This window comes from Lygodium microphyllum, chromosome 9 (genome assembly GCF_053477565.2).
Source record: "Lygodium microphyllum isolate KBCC chromosome 9, Lygodium_microphyllum_v1.1.10, whole genome shotgun sequence".
Classification (NCBI taxonomy): Eukaryota; Viridiplantae; Streptophyta; class Polypodiopsida; order Schizaeales; family Lygodiaceae; genus Lygodium; species Lygodium microphyllum.
This window is the reverse complement of record NC_141143.1, coordinates 70,668,601-70,685,740: the sequence shown is the minus strand read 5'-3', so window position 1 is coordinate 70,685,740 and position 17,140 is coordinate 70,668,601.

Below are 17,140 nucleotides of genomic sequence, written 5' to 3'. Positions count from 1 at the left end.
AAAAACATAGCAACGACCTGCAGTACAATGATTTTGAGGGGAGGGCTATGGCACCTCCATATACCCATACCAACTAACATACCAGCCTGATGCTTGTTGTCTTCACTCTCCATCACTGTTCTCTGCTCATCTAATGGCTGCCTGGTCTGACAGATCAAAAATCAGTCTTTCTCTCTCCTCCCCCTCTCTCCCCTCTATGGGTTGTTCATGTGCACTACTTTGAAGGAGGAATCGGAAAGGAGATTGAAGAAAATGATGATGGAGATTAATTGGAGAGGCTGAAGATTCATGTGTAGAAGAATTGAGAGCAATGGAGGCTTCATCCGCTGGTCACGTAGTCATTCAATGCGTCTCAGGTTTTGTAAAAACACGATATGACTATTTTTTATAAAGGAAATGAAGGTTTTTCGACATTTTATGATAGAAATTATATTCTTATGCGATGAAAAATTGTTTGAGTGCTGGTTGCATCATGTTTAATGATTGTTTATCAGAAAATTCTAATTTCATAATGATTTACATGCGCTATTCAAATCCCGCAAAACACGAAATGTAGTTTTTAAGGGTAAAATGATGGTTTTGTCATTTCGGGTAGGCGAAATGTGTTCTTATGGGGAAAAATGGAAAAAAAAATGAATTTTAGTATGTTGAAATGATTGGTATAAGGAAAATTAGACAATAATATTGATTATTGATAAATAAATACTAAAAATAAGTGAAAAATAGAAATACGCTTCATAAAAATAAAGAAAAATATAATGAGTGTTGGTGAATGTATGGTAGTGGTGGAGCATGAGGTTTAGCCTCAGTTTGCTCTATATCTTTGTCAAAGTTCGTGATTTATTGTTTTTTATACATTAAAATATGACAAAATGAACCCCTACACCTACGCAACAGAAGCACTACCTAAAAGTAGGGGGTGGGGTGTTTCAATGATGCAATTTGGGTGCTGTATATTGTTGCTTTTGCTTATGCATACCATGATATAGGGTTTGTTGTTTTTTAATTAAGAGGATAGTAGCATGAGCATTGTCTCAATGCTATCCTTATATTGTCGCAATGAGTTAGTAAATGAGCATTGGAAAGCCTGATTGTGCATGACACGTTTCTGATTGAAAATTATGTTTGAGCACTTTAGGATCATCCACTTTTGCATGTGCATATGAACCATGGTATTAGAATATAAAGAACTGGATACATAGCACATGTTTTCCGTTATGATGACCTACGATTAAGTGTGGGAGACGACCTTGGTGCACAAATCGGATGTTGGATGCGTACGTAGCGAGTGCTAGAAGGTCCCCAAGAACAAAAGAACTCTACTTCAGCTCAAGAAGCAAAAAATACCCCATGCCTTGTGTGAGCACTTCACAAGGCATGTTTTTATAAATTTATTCATCTCAAAGCTCAAAAGTACCCCAATTTTACAATTAGCACGCTTTAGCTTTTGTGTTTGCTTTTGTCCAAATAAAGAATAAAGAGGTTGGGCATCCCAAAAGTTGGGCTATGCCCAAATACAATGTCCCATAATTAAATATTTAAACTGTGCGCCCATACGCATACAAAATAATAAATATTTTTCAAGTGCTTCAATAAATAAGCGCACCTAAATAAATACTAATGCCACGCCTTTAATGATAAGATGCATGCCCATCAAAAATGATGATTTCTTCTAGGTAATTTGAATACATGCTATCGCCTAGTGCTTCCCAACACCACTGCTACCTGCTCTACAAATCAACTGAACCATTCACAATTGTTAGAAAATAATAAAATTAAATCGATAAAAGTGAATACCTAGCAGTCTTCAGCTACAAAATAAATAAATAGGTTGGAACTCTATCCTAACCTTAATTTAATACGAGTGCACTCTAAACTCATAAATGTCCATTAATTTAAATACGTATTTTATGGAATCACCTGTGTAATATTTTCGCATGAAATATTAATGATTTTAGATCCCGTACCCTGTGCAAAAATGCAACCCAAAGTAATCTCCCACATAAAATGTTGGTGGTTAAGTGCTTACCCCGTGCACGCGTCAATAAACTCTAGCCATATGGAGCACAAGAGCCGAGGCTTGAAACCCGTAGTTCCACATGAGAACACCCTTCATGGGAAAAGACAAATGGATAAATGATTAAATTTTGTGCAAATTTTTTTATTATTAACCCCCTCCCCTCAACCGATGCATGGCGGGGAGAGGGAATGTAGGAAGAGCATCAGATGGAGTGGTGTGGAGGAGTGGAGAAGCATGAGGGAGGGGAGGCGTGCAAGCCAGCCACGTGGGAGGCTATCTCCCCCCCCCCCCCCCCATCCTATATAACCTCCCCTTAAGCTTGGGGGAGGAAAGAGGGATGTGGAGCCGTGTTGCTGGAGGAGACGTGAAGCTCGACGTGCTGCTACCATCAACCGTCATGCTGCCATCACGAGGGCGCTGTTGCGCCATGTTGCCGCCTCATCACCATCCTAGTCATCATTATCATCGCCCTACCCATCATCCTCTCCATCAATCATTTCTCTCTCCACGTCCTTATCTGTGGAACAGAAGCATAGAAGCTTCTTTTTGGAAGCTTCTAAATTAAAGCCTCCATAGCCCCTTTTCACCCGTGCCTCTCCCGGGGTTGAAAAAAACCGAGTCTCTAAGGCCCTGGTCCTGCGGCGCAGGAGAGGGAGATCGCGGACTGGAAGACGTCAGAACACGTAGAAGTGACCCAAGGGGAGTTGTTGTGACAAAACACCCTACATAGATGGCTCTGAAGCTTAAGACGCGAGGCGCACACGCGGGAGCTTCCACTCCAAGTTTGCATGTGGATAACACTCCGAACCTCAATGCCCAGGTTCCAATTGTATTCTCGCATGAAAGGAATACGTTAAGAATGACAGGTTTTAGGAAATTTTCAATGCATTTATTCAGTCGTTTATGAAGTTAGTGCATGTCGTGCATTTGAATTTGCTTGCACTTTCAAGTTGCAATCCTTTTGCATAGGTTAAAAGGTGGATTTGTCTAAATGCATCCTTGATTTCCTTGCCGAAAAGAACAGTGCCTAATGCATTTAGATAATAATCTCCTAGTTGTGATTCGTATGAGTTAATCATTGACGTCCATTAGATGTTGTCCAAGTAGTTGCATTGCATGAAAGGGATTTATGTACCTTGCAAATCGCATGTGGTGAAAATTGCTAAGTGCTGAAGGACAAATTAAATCAATAATGGTCCCATGACATTCATGCATGGACTTTGTTTATCGAAGTTGGATTTGGGAATGGACGAAATTTCATATTAAAGCTTAAATTCAATGCATTAAACGAAGGCTTATAAGCATAGTTCTTGATGTAAATCTACATAGGGTTTATACAAGTAGCCTAAATTGTCGATCATTATAGCTTAGGCAAGGAAAAGAAATGGTCATTGTAAATCTTATAGTTGCATGAAAGGAAAAAGTCTATGAATGGCGTACTTGCATGGAATGTTGTATCTTGAATTTATTTATTTGCATCTCTTAGGAAAAGTATTTGCATCTCTTCAAAGGAAAGATCACCTCTTGTCACAAGACAATTAGATCGATTTAGGTAAATCGCATGTAATGGTATAACCCACATGGGATTCATAAAAGCACAAATAGTTAGTACAATGAAAACCTCAAAGTGCTAGGTAGGGTTTAGTTACGTTAAAATTTATGCCTAGTATCACACTTGGGATGCCAAGCCAAGACTTTCGATCTCAAGATCCTACCCACATTCACGGAATGTTAGGGTTAGCTAAAAGCCCACGCAAGAACAATCTAGGGTCCTCACCCTAATGATCAGACGACCAAATGCCAGATTTCCATATGGATTTAGAAACCCTAGGGCCAAACGTTGTCGGCCTAGTAGGGTTAGGGTTGGGTTGGGTCAAGAGGACTCTCGAACCCCACATCTTGACCAAACATATTTCTTGACCAAGGAACGCCGTTTGATGGGAGAAATGATCCCACAAGTTAGGTGCGACACTAGTCTCGTGCAACAAGTTGCAACGTCGCATGGCTTTGTGTTTAAATCACAAGATAGATTTGCCACTCCTTGGAACAAGGTTGGCAGGTTCTAAGTACAAGTTTAATTTGCAAGAGGATGAGTAGTCATCCTGTTACTTCACCCTTCTGTGAGGCTGAGTTGCCAAGATAGGGTAACTATGAATTGCCTAGCAAGAAATTGACCAATCGAGTTAGGGCGTCAAGGTTGCCTAGGATTTACTATCTTAGTTTAAGGAACCTAAGGTGTTTGTTAATTTGGGTTAATAGGGTATAAACCCTAACCCAAGGATAAATGGGTAAACAAATAATAAAACCCTTGGGGGATCTTGCCAAGTCGCAACTAATCCCGAATCGAATGTTGGATGCATTCGGAGAGAAGGATTCACACCTTAGCACTTGGCCAAACAAACAACCACTGGATTGATTGTGTTTGTACAGTTAGGAGCACTATTTGTACTTCTTTGCTCAATGAAATAAAGCTGGAAAAATAATTAATGCTTCAGGCTGAAGGCCTGGAGGGAGAGGCAGCCTCAGTTATCCCTGACTGTTTGCCTAACCCTATCCAAAGGGGTTGTTAACCGCGTCAAGTACGTGTACCGAACTTGCCGCGAGAGGTCTCTCCATGGGTGCTACCAGGAGCAACAGGACGGTTGGGTGCCAGGGGGGCTCTCGCCATAAATCCCTTCCCTCCGGGTCTTGCACAAGAGGCCGACGTGACTCCAGATTGGATCTGGAGGCCCGCAAACTAGTCTACGGGTAGAAACTTGGAATAGCGATCCCTGAGGATTGTTGGAATTGCCTTCGGGCGGATTATGAATTAGCCTTCGGACTGGATTATATGATGTATTCCAAAGACTTATAAATAAGATCAATTGTTGAAAAGGAACTTGTTTGACATTGTTTTCTATGTCAGTGCTTAAGTTATGTGAAGGAACCAGTGACTAATTGGCTAATTAAGGAAGCTGTTTTTGCTTGTCAAACTAAATGTGGTAGGTAATTAGATAACTAAAGCAATCCTGAGGAAAGTGCGATGGATGTGGCCATGGGTCCGTCCTACGGATGGGTGGTCCTGGTTGGCCGAGAACTTTTTTCAAAGGAAATTGATAGCAAGGAACGATGACCTAGAATCTAGGAAGTTAGAGTCCCGATTTGTGTTGTTTTAGGGGAACGGAATGGGACTATGCCTTACAGGCACAAAGGTCGAGCTTTGCATCCCTCTCATTTCCCATTCTCCTTGAACCAAGTGCAACATGAATCCGCTTTGACCCTGACGTTTCTGCGTAAAGTAGTTCGACGCTAGTTACTTTCTAGGAACTTGACCATTAGGAAAACCCTGATTCAAGTCGGTCCTAAGTGGGAATGGCCGGAATGCTTCTACTTCATGGCAGAATCGGGAAGATCTAGATCGCAAACCCCGTGACAATTCATGGGAGTGCCAGGTGGCGCTTTCCGGATTCTCTTCCCGATGGGCTGCTAAGACGTGTCCTACAAGTAGACATGTGGACACGTTACACTTGCTATCAGAGCAAACCAACGAGAAACTAATATTTACAAGAAAACTTAATGAGGAGAAGTAGAGCAAATGTTGTTGTTAAGAACATTTCCTTACTTACTTATCGATGCTGACTTGTAGAGTCCCAAAGCATCGAACAAATTCTTGGTATTCCAGGTTATGTTTATGACCAAGATGTGTGCCTCAGACTATCGACGGAGGCTAGTTATGATGAATATCCTAGACTGCATCTACAATTCTTCACCCCTGTATGTGAAACGAAGATGGACGGGTGATTCAGGAATTTATTACATAGCTGCCCACCGACTTGCATACCTTCGAATCAACTTGAAGAGAATCAAGTGGATAGAGGACTTAAAGATCGTGAAGCTATTCATCTTTGTTGAGACTCACGCAAACGCAATCCTGCGTGTCGGTGATCAAAAGGTCAAGTAGAACACGTATGTGTATAAGGAAGTGACTCGAATAATCCCTGCCGCCAACAAGATCAAGGTGTTGGGACATTATGAGAAGAATGGGTATCAAAGGAAAGGATACCCCAAGCTTCCTATGACCTATCGATTCCTGAAAATCCATGACCCCAATCCATACTATTACTCAGTTCCCGTAGCCGAATGTAACACAATCTTATTCTCCCCGAATTGATATGCCAATCAGCTTGTTCCATCTTTCCAAAAATAATTGTACTCGAAAGGACTATGCCCATATGAATGAAATAGAACTTTTTTTTATCAATGATTGTCTTGGCTGTGAGTGTTGGTAAAGAAATTAAGTGATTGTGTCACTTGGCTAAAAGCTGAATTGGGCATGAAATGTAATGTGAGAAACGCTTAGCAAATTTTTAACGTTAAGAATCTCAATGCCCAAGCACAACCTCAAGTGTAGATTCCTAGTCCGATCCCTACACCAAGTACGGCTGTAATTCAAGAGAAGAAGTTCCTTCTCAAGCAGATCAAACCAACCGAATTTGATGGTAGGGGAAGGACCGTCCAAACTGATGCCGAGATCTGGATCGAATCCATGGAGGATTACTTCAAAGCAGCAGGTATTGCACCCACTAACCAGGCGATGCTCACCAAGATGAAGCTTACCGGTGAAGCAAGACTTTGGTGGAAGCAATGGTGCAGAGACCAAGGGATCTCAGAAGGGTCAATTACTTGGGAGAAGCTTAAAAGAGCTGTGCGAGGAAGATAACTACCACCTGCCTACCACACGCAGAAGATGAACGAGTTCTATGAACTGAAGCAACTTGGTCTATCCCTTGATGCCTACTATTCAAAATTCGTCTCTTTTTTGAAGTACGCGCCACAAATGGATATGACACAATAGGTGTCGAAGTTTTGTGCTGGATTAAACCCATCTATAAACACCCGCCTCGAATCAATGCGGCCAACAGACCTTTAGGATGCGCTCATTCAAACTGCGCCCATAATACAAGAGGTGCAGACCAGGCCAAGAAATAACAAGACTTGGTTTTACAAGAATCAGAACAAAGGAGTGTATAGGTCTCAAGCTAAGAGAGTGTTGGGCCAAAATTAGGCACAAAAGAAGAAAGCTAGAACCAACACTGTCAATAATTTCGTTCCTACCCAAGGTAGTGGCCGCAATCTCCGTTGCTTCCATTGCAATGAGCCCATTCATTTTAAAAGGCAGTGTCCCAAGCTTAACAGAGAACATCATCAAGGGCCATCCCAAGGAACCGTCCGTGGCCAAGGAGCCGCTGTCATGGCCAGAGGGAGAACCTCTAGTGTTGCTAACAAGGAGTTGTGTGATAAAGAAGACCCAACCATGGAAGCCGACTTCGAGAGGGCAACAGTTCATTTATAACCCTTCTTCTCGTCTAGATAGCCAAGGAAATTACATTTGACAACCTTTGGTTCCATCTTAAGTCATCAAGAACATGAACATAATATACACAACCAAATACTCTGAAATATGCAATTGTAGCTGTTCTTTCATACTTCTCATACATTGATATGTGATGAGTCAATGTTATAGGTGTCTTATTTATAATGTGAAATGCAATATATACTACCTTAGCCCAATAAGTCAAAGGTATATGCATTTGATTTATCATAGCTCTTGCATCTTCAACAATGAAGATTTGATATCTATAAATTGTCTCTAGTTAGTAAATGTGAAACACTAGTGAGTACCCCATTGCATACACGAGGTTTATGAGTGCGAATAATCATATCTTGACATTTACATCATAGACCACGACGCTTATCATAATGCACTTAAAGGTAACACTTAGAAAATTTCATAGTCACTAGAATCACTGAGAGATTTTATCAACCTTTGATAGCTACTTTGCGATTAATTCCATGATAAACTTGGATCTCAAATTATTAACCATATCTCCATTGAGCTAGTGTCATTATTTAGTAAGGTTTTTTAAAATGTGCAATGATGTATGTGTACATGCATGTGTGGGTGTGTGTTATTCCTTGCAAATAAGATGCTTTAATCTAAAAAGCTTGAAACCAAAGCATGTTCCACCTTCAAAATCCCCTATTCCTTTGATTAACCGGTCAACTCTTCCTTCTTCTGTTCCTTTTAAAAATGATTTCATGGATGAACTCATTAAAAGAATGCATGATCTTCATTTTAATCTTACAGAAAGTAGTTCTAAGGTGGAGAAGCTGGATGTCAAAGTCGAAGAGCGAGGACGATCATAAACTCAAAGACCCATGAGAGAAGGCTATAAGAGGCATTGTATTTTGTGTGATAGCCAAAAACATGACAAAAGGGAGTGTTGTGCCTTCCTTCAAGAATAGCGGGCGGTGTGATTTCTAGTACATGTGTGCTGCTGGAACCAGGCCCTTCTTCCCTCAGTGGGCTCAAGGCTCCCAGATCATCGGCTCTGCTGCTCTGCTGCTAGATTGACTAGTGTGTAGCTTCAGCCAAGTCCTCCTCCTCCTTCCTTCTCATTTCCTCTTCTTCCTCAGCAGCTCTTCTTTGCCTTTTTTCTTCAGTTTTCCTACACTCTTCCTCCAATTTCTCTTTTTCTTTCTTTTCTTTCCTTTTCCTCTCCTCGGCCTCCTGTTTCGACACCTTTTTAGCCTTGTTGACTTCTTCCTTTGCCTTTTCTTCTTCCTATTTCTTCTTCTTCTCCCTCTCCTCGGCCTCCTTGAGGGATTCTCTTTTTGCCATCTCCAAATCCTCTTTCTCCTTCTTGCGGCCTTCATCCTACTTTTTTTTCTTTTGTGCTGTCTTCTTCTTAGGTTTCTTGGCCTGCTTTTTTCCTGATTGTTCTTCTTGTTCTTGCCCTTCCTCATCACTCTTGGTCCTGTCATTGGACCTCTCTTGATCCTGGTGAGGGGGTGACCTGTCAGGCATTTCTCCTTCTCCTTCTTCTGCACCTTGTGTCTTCTTCATTGCCTCCTGGATGAGCGTAGTCAAAATACTTCCATAGCCAATGAATGAGGCCTTGGACGAGGCCTTCTTTCTTTCTGTGGCCTTGGAAGCTGGGGACTCCCCACCTGCTGGTGTACTTCCTAAAGCTAGTGCTTTAGCCGCCTGATCAATGGTTTTGCGTACATATCCGTTCCAGTCGACTTCATCCAAGGTGTGAGCTGCTACATTCTCCAGCATAGGCATGCTGATTCGATGCATTAAGGAGTTGTAGCACTGGCTAGAGAAGAGCGCGTGCACTAGCTTCGCTTGTAGTCTGGCTTCCACATTAGGAATGTCTTGGATGCTAATGCCATCATTAGTTAGCACATCCTCCCTTTTCATTTTCAGCATGGTATAACCATCTCTCTTATGCTTTTTCCCTATCTTCGACTCCAATCCCAATGCCTTCTTCACCAAGGCTGGGTTTAAGTGAACATGCACTTGTTTAGCATTTTCTCCCCTCCGCACTATCATGGTGCCGCACTCTTGGTCAGGGTCGTATGTCCTAAGAAACTCCGCACACTTTGTGTGGTTAGGCTCTTGCGTAAATTTCTCAAGGTACTTGGTGAGGTTGCACTGCTTGATGACTCTCTTGGCCGCTTCCTCCTTGGCCACCACACCCTCTATGTTATGAATGGTTCGGAACTTGAGCTGGTTGTAGGTGCGGTTTTCAAGGGTGATACGGTATTGCATTCTTTCCTCCTCCGTGAATGGAAGTTGGTGGGCGCAGTCTTGCTGCGACATCTTTTGTTCCAGTCATGATCCCAAGTTTCCGTTAGTGCTTTCAAAATAATAATTTGTTGGAAAAGTCATAATTTGTTGGAAAAGAAAGACTCTATATGTTTATTGAATGAAAGCATTAAAATCCAATCCAATGTAGAGTCTTCCCTTCATACTTTAACTTTTTGCCCTTTATTTCAAAGTTCTCATGCCATTTTTCCTACCTCGCTCATTGTTTACGTGTTTATGCATTTTGCTTGATTTTAATTTGATTCACCTCATCCCCCTCCCCTTTCAGTTTGAGAAGAATCCTTCCTAGGATTGAAGGTTAGGAGGTCAAGGACATTCCGCAATGGGTCTAGGAGTTATCGGCATAGGAACGAAGTGTAGAAATTGGGATTGTACTCTAACTGAGCTTCGTGGTCTAGCTTAAAAGGTTGAATGCCCACGTGTGTGATGTAAGTGAGAACATCTATTAGAAAGTCACCCAAAGCAATGCAGCTAGCAATATGTAACTCTTCCTCAATTAATAGGCGATTGAGGTAAGGGTGTCCTTTGATGTGGTCGTCCATGGGTTGGCCACGAAGAGTGGTTAACACTCTATACAAGGTTGGTGCGATGTAAGTGGGGTCGCACTCCGTTGTTTTGATTGCGTGGCATTGCTCAGCATTTGTCATGACTTGGTGCCCTTCAACTTCCCATTGCAACCTAAGAGTGTACCAGTGCCTCAAGAATGGGAATTCAGTATCAGCAAGTTTTGATAATTCTGCAATTTCTTGGTTAGTGATGGTGGCAGAAGTGGTTCGCTGATCATATGACGTGATGAGACGCTGTTTGAGGGCTTGCTCTTTGGATATCTCACTGTTGAGCAATTTAGCAGTGGAGCTAGCTGCTTTTGCGAAGGCAAGTTCAAATGTCTCCCAAGAACAAGGCATCGTACAAACTTCGGTTGCAAAGGGTTCAGGAAATAGGCCTAAGTCCAAGCGGTTGTAGCTTAGAGTTAGCTCTCTAAAAGTGGCATCTAGTTGTCTAATGCAATCAACCACGTCGTCCCCCGTATCTTCGGCTAGATCTGAGGCCAATGTCAAAAATGATTTTCGCTCATAGGAGGGTTTAAGACGTGCTGGTGGTTGGGGTTTGATAGCATTAGAGCCTTTGACAATGAATAGTTGCGGTTGTGGGTGTCCTTGAGATTGTGGTTGGACCTCTTGGATTAGGGTTGGGAAAGTAGCAGCAACGTCCAATGGACTGCTTCCTTCATAATGGATCAAGATAGTCGGATTGGCTCTAGCGGGCGATGACTCATGTGACGATGTTTGTCATTTGGGTCAATAGGCTTGTTCGACTCTCTTGGGCATGTGCATGGATGAGCTTGATGAATGTGGATCCGAAAAGCGCTGCGGCTTATGGTTTTGAGGTTCTATAGGACTTGGGGTGATCAATCTTGAGGGCGGTGTACGAGTGGTGCCTTTGGTCATGTGGGCTTTAGGGATCCATATCCAGGCATTTTCCTCATATTAGCCAACAGTGCAAACTATCGCAAGTCCTCCTGACACTCAGAACTTGATTCTGGCTCACAGAATTGACAAAATCGTAAGGCGCAACCGCTTAGCAGCTTTAGTAGGCTATCACGAGACCTAAAGACCTAGAGGCAACCCGTTGAGCCATAAAACCCTAATTGGACCAAAAAACAAGCAAGGCAACATAACAGAAAAACCCTAAACCCCGTCAAGACGGCCAGAGAATTGATCGACAAAGCCTATTAGGCCCAAAACAAAGCGAGAGTGCATAAGATGCTTAGAGATTGTTTGCCGCACTCACCTTGAATTTCCGCACTTGAAGTACACTTAAGGAAAACTGAAAGCGTGATTGAGCACAAGTGCACTGGAAAGAACACACACACTAAGTGGAGATAAATTGAGGATTGTATTTAATAAGTCAAGAAACTCACTCAAATAAACAACTCAAGGAACCCACCAATAGGAGAGGACCCAAAGATGTAGACAAACCATCAACACACGAAGTAGGACCAAGCAAGCGGCACCAACGAAGTGGATTTGACAAACCTACTTAACCTAATCGATAGCTTGGTGGAGCATGAGAACTCGACTATGGCAGAAGAAAGCTCAGACTGTAGGTCTAACGAGGAACTTGACTTAGGCATCTTCCTAGAGGCTATTCAGCTGGTTAGTAGCTACGATGCGCACGCCCGTATGAGCACCGTGGCAAGACAGCAGATGCTATCATCGCAGACTTAGAAGAAGAGAGAAAGCTAGCCCACAAGGCATTGCAAAGCATAGTCAAATACAATAGAGACCAGCAAGTTAGGAGCCAAAGGCAAAGCATGGAGTTGCGTGAGGTGCAACAGGTGCTAAACTTAGCCAGTAGAAACTGAACGGATCACGAAAGAGCCCTAGAAGGAGACTTAACGCTGAGCAAGCTTCTCATGAAGCGACTGCTAAACAACACAGTAATAGAGCAAAGTGCTGCAGCATTGGCGACATCACTGCTCAGGATTAGGAGCAACCCAAGGCTCTAAGAGCGTGTTTAAAATCCCAATAGTCGCAAAGTAGCTCGACAAGTACCAACCCCACGATGATCCATACAGCTTTGTAGAGCAGTTCGAGCAAGTCTGCGAAGCCAACGGCATCAACAACCTAACTCAGCGCTCTCAAGTGTTCGGGCTCTGCTTACGTGACAAGGGTAGGACTTGGTATACAAGCTTAGATGCCGTAGAGCGAGCCAACTTCAATGGCCTCAAGAATCTCTTCATCAAGAGATTTGCCGAGCCTGGATACTCCGACAATCTGCTAGTACGACTGATGAATGTCAAGCAGAAAGAAAAGGAGGACATTCACGATTACGTAACCCATGTGAGGAGTCTCTTCAAGAGAATCCCTACGGGCGAACGACCGATTTAAAGAGCAATTTCAACTGTATTCATCAACGGATTTCGAAACGAGGAACTGTATAAGGATTTGGCAGGCAACTCGAGCTTGCAGCGAGATGCGCTAGCTAGGGTTTTTGAGGAAGCCATCAAAGTTGACGATCAACTGAAAGAGCGGAGCTCTAGGAGCTCAAACTCAGAAGAAGCCAACTCATGAAGTTCAGAGAGAGTGTCAACCTCTGGTGAACGATCAGTCCCATCATCCCAAGATATGGGGAAAGCCACTGAGACAAACCAAGACTTGGCTGATGTCAAGATGGAGATACCCAAGCTGCAAGACATGTTGAGACAACCAATGCACCCACACATCCAATGCATGTACTGTGGTAGAAACCACTTGCTAGCCGAGTCTCAAGACCCTAGGTCGAGACCTTGCGCTAACTGCGGGAGGTTCGGTCACAACGTCGCGCATTGCAGATTGCGGAGAAGACTTCCGTACTCGCAACCATACGGCCAGCCTTACCTAGCAAACAGGCCGCAGTCACTCTTCGGAAGGGGAGCCCCATTGGCCCTTCCTGTGCCTAACGACATTAAGCCAGCTATTCCTAGGATGGACATAAACCCTACAGGCATACCTAGACTACATGGTCCCTACATGACCCATCCACCGAGTGATGCTCTAGTCCACTACGTGGAAGAGCCAAATGAGAAAGAGACTTACATATACCCTTACTCTCTCACGACGACGAGGGCAATGCAATCCTTGTGGACTATCAACTAGTTCCGGTGATGGCATTAGGGAGAGAACGAGGTAGAGGCCTAGGAGGGAAGACATAGGATCCAATCATATGTTGGACTTGTGGTCACACAAGTCATGTCTCATCATGTTGCCCTGAGAGGGAGTAGCAAAACAGAGACAAAGTTGACCTAAGGTGCATTGAGTGCGGAATCGCCCATCTCTTCATTGATTGCCCAAAGCAGAAACCTTCTTCAAGTTCAGCCAATGTACCATATGTCCCATGGGGTTGTTTGGTATCGAGAATCTCGATGGGGAGACCACACCTATCCCATTGCGGGTCATGACCCGTGCCCAGACAAAGCAAGCCGGCATAAGAAAGAAGAGGTCAGAAGTTAAGATTGCACTGAAAACTGAGAGTGATACAACTCTCCGTGTTGGAAAGAAGGTCACAAACACAGAGGCAGAAACTTCAGTACCTAAGACGACTGAAAAGGGAAGTGCCAAGGTAGGGGAATACCTGCATCCGAAGTATCAACTAGAGGCCATAAAGAAAGTAAAGGACTAGGTGAAAGAGGCCTAAGAGCACTTAATGGACGCTGAGCCCATCCTAGAGGATGAGATCGATGATCTCTCCAGCATAAGCACACCAGTCTCACCCCCTCGACCAAAGTCAGGAGATGCGACCGCACCACAAGCAGCACCGCTTAGGCCAAGCCTTGACGCTGCAGGCCTGCAAATCAGTCATCATAGCCATTGGACGGTTTAGGAGAGAGACGAGCAACCAACGACCTCCTTACCATGCTAGTGAGTGACTACGCCTCTGACGTTAAGCCTGGGAGACCTGCTTAAGAAGCATCCCACCCTATTGCAAGACCTGAAGCAATGGGTTGAGGGGTCACGAGAACAAGTTGTGCTGATCTGCACGACCATGATGCACAAACACAAATATCGAGTCTAACGCTGCACTCTGTGCCAAAATCCTTGCCCGTTAATGTTTTCAAGGAAGGCACCGAGATGCATGCACTATTACCGGTCCTAGCCCTAGGTGACCCGACGAGAAAGGGGATCGTAGACATGGGAAGTGGGGTTAGTGTGCTGAGCCACGCAGTACTTCAGACTTGGGGAAACCCACTTGTCGAGACCGCTCAGTTTAATGTGAAATTAGCAAACAGCATGAGAGTGAAGCCATTCGGGGTACTTAAAAACTGGCCAATGAAAATTGCAAGTGTCCAGTTCTCTCTTGACTTTATAGTCATGAAGCGAGTGGACTACGATATCCTATTAGACCGACCCTGGATGCGCAATGCCAGAGTTATCAAAGATTGGGGTAACGGCTTGATCTTCCTATGCAACAAAACGGAAGTTGTGAGGGTAGAGATGGACACTTGGAAGACCTCACCAGTCAAATTGGATGCCATCTCCGCGATGCTCAAAGGTAATGCTCAAGTTAAGAAGTCTTATGGGCCCTTGACCAAGTATATCCCATGCCCAGAGGATGAGCAAGATTGGATGCATGTCCTTGCTACAATCGACCTGCCATTCTCGGATCAGGAGGTATATGAGCAAGCCATCAAGATGATGGGAAAGTCTAACGGCATGCCCTCTATACCAGTTTGCATGATGGCAGGAACCCTTCGTGGGAGACCTAAGCCCATCACCTTCCAAGTGCCAAACAACAAAAGAGAACTCCAGGAGATTCTGGAATACTTAACGGACAAGCTAGCTAACAACCCAGCAGCAAACTTCAAACCACTCCATAGACGAATCCAAGCGGCAATGGACCAGGGTGTGTGACTTAAACCTCATGTACAACTCGGCCCAAGTCCCTAATCAACGACAAGAGATATACCAAGTCCTAGGAGACGATGAGCAGTCTGACACAGAGGACTCTAATGACGAATACAAAGATTGTCAATCCTTCAATGACGAAAGTGAGTGTAAGATAGATACCGTAGAATACGACACTAAGAGACATGAAATAGAACAAATATGGGCAGACTCCAAGCCACAGAAAAAGAGTGTCTTCAGGATAGAGCGAGGGGTCATGCGCATGGATTGTGATCGCGCCTGGTTAGAACACGTAGGAGCCATAGACTTTGAGCAAGCAGGCCTAGCCCAACCAGAAACAACACCAGTTCTTAGGATAGAATCACCATCTGAACTGCGATCACCAGGAGAGACCATCTCTTCTAGCAAAGACGGGGAGTTTGACTCTAAGTCGAAGGTAAGTTTGGATATCGACCCAGAAATACCTAGGCCACCCAATACCCGACCCACCAAGGGGGACCTACCTGTCCACCTAAGACACAGACGATTGAAGCAGGAAAGGGTGAAACAATCTAGGGACACACAAGCATACGAACAGTGAAAACCACGGGACCTCCCTAAAAGATTTATGAAATTAAAGAAACGAGATAGGGTAGTGATCCTGTTGGGTGCCAAATGGCAAGGGCAAACGAGCGAACCAATCAAGGGACCAGCCAAGGTCAAGGAGGTGAACCTAGCCCAAGAAGGGAAGACACCCTAACCAACCTTCATTGCCGATGACTTGACTAAGGAAGAAGAAACGAGTCTTGTCGCTCTCTTGCGAGAGTACGTAGACGTATTTGCTTGGTCCTTGGAAGAGCTCAAAGGGGTAGATATGAGTGTAGTGACTCATAATATACCCATGATACCAGACACAACACCGGTGAAGAAGCGACCGTACCCTATGAATCCAAAACACACTCATGCTGTCAAGGAAGATATTGATAAGCTGATGAGAGCGGGATTCATTTACGAAATTGAGCACATGGACTGGGTATCACCCATAGTCATCGTGATGAAGAAAAATGGAAAAATCAAAGTGTGCGTCAATTACAAGAAGGTGAATGCTGCTACTAAGAGGGACAATTATCCATTGACATACACCGAGCACATGCTTGAAAGAGTGGCAGGCAAGGAGACCTACAGTTTTCTGAATGTCTTCTCAGGATACAATCAGATACAAGTGCATCCTGCCGACAGGCATAAGACTGCCTTCGCCACTGAGTGGGACGTCTTTGCTTACATAGTCATGCCTTTTGGGTTGACTAATGCCCTTGCCACTTTCCAATGCCTCATGTGCACCATATTTAAAGACATGCTTCGCAAAGAATTAGAAGTTTTTATCGATGACCTCTGCGTTCACTCGACCTGGATGGAACACTTAGACAAACTCCAAGCAGTCTTTGAGTGGTGTCGCCTATATCATCTCTCCTTGAACCCCTTAAAATTCCAGTTTTGGGTGAAGCATGGATGCATCCTAGGCCACATGGTGTCAAAGAATGGCATTGCTATTGACTTCTCGAAAGTCATGGTTATTGTTGATCTTCCACCCCCAATCAACTATAAGGGAGTCCAATGCTTCTTAGGCCATATGGGATACTATCGGCGGTTTGTGTGCTGAATTACGCATTGATGGCAAGACCTTTATACAAGCTGTTAATTGTCTTTAAATGGACTGAAGCATGCTAACAAGCATATGAAGAGTTGAAGAAGTCTCTAACCATAGCACCAATTCTATGAGCCCCAGATTGGACCATTACCTTCCACGTGCATATCAATGCTTCTAAATTTGTTGTGGGGACAGTGTCATGCCAACCTGGCAAACACAGCCTAGACTATCTAGTGAGCTTTGCTAGTAGTCAACTCACTGAGACGGAAACGAACTACCCAATGACAGAAAGAGAGGGCTTGGCCATGGTGTTTGCTGTGAAGAAGTTCCAGCATTATCTATTGGCTACACCCTTTACCTTTTTCGTGGACCATCGAGCCTTGCTATATCTAGTGAATAAACCTTGCGCTACAGGACACATAGCTTGGTGGCTTCTTCTTCTTTTGGAGTTTGAC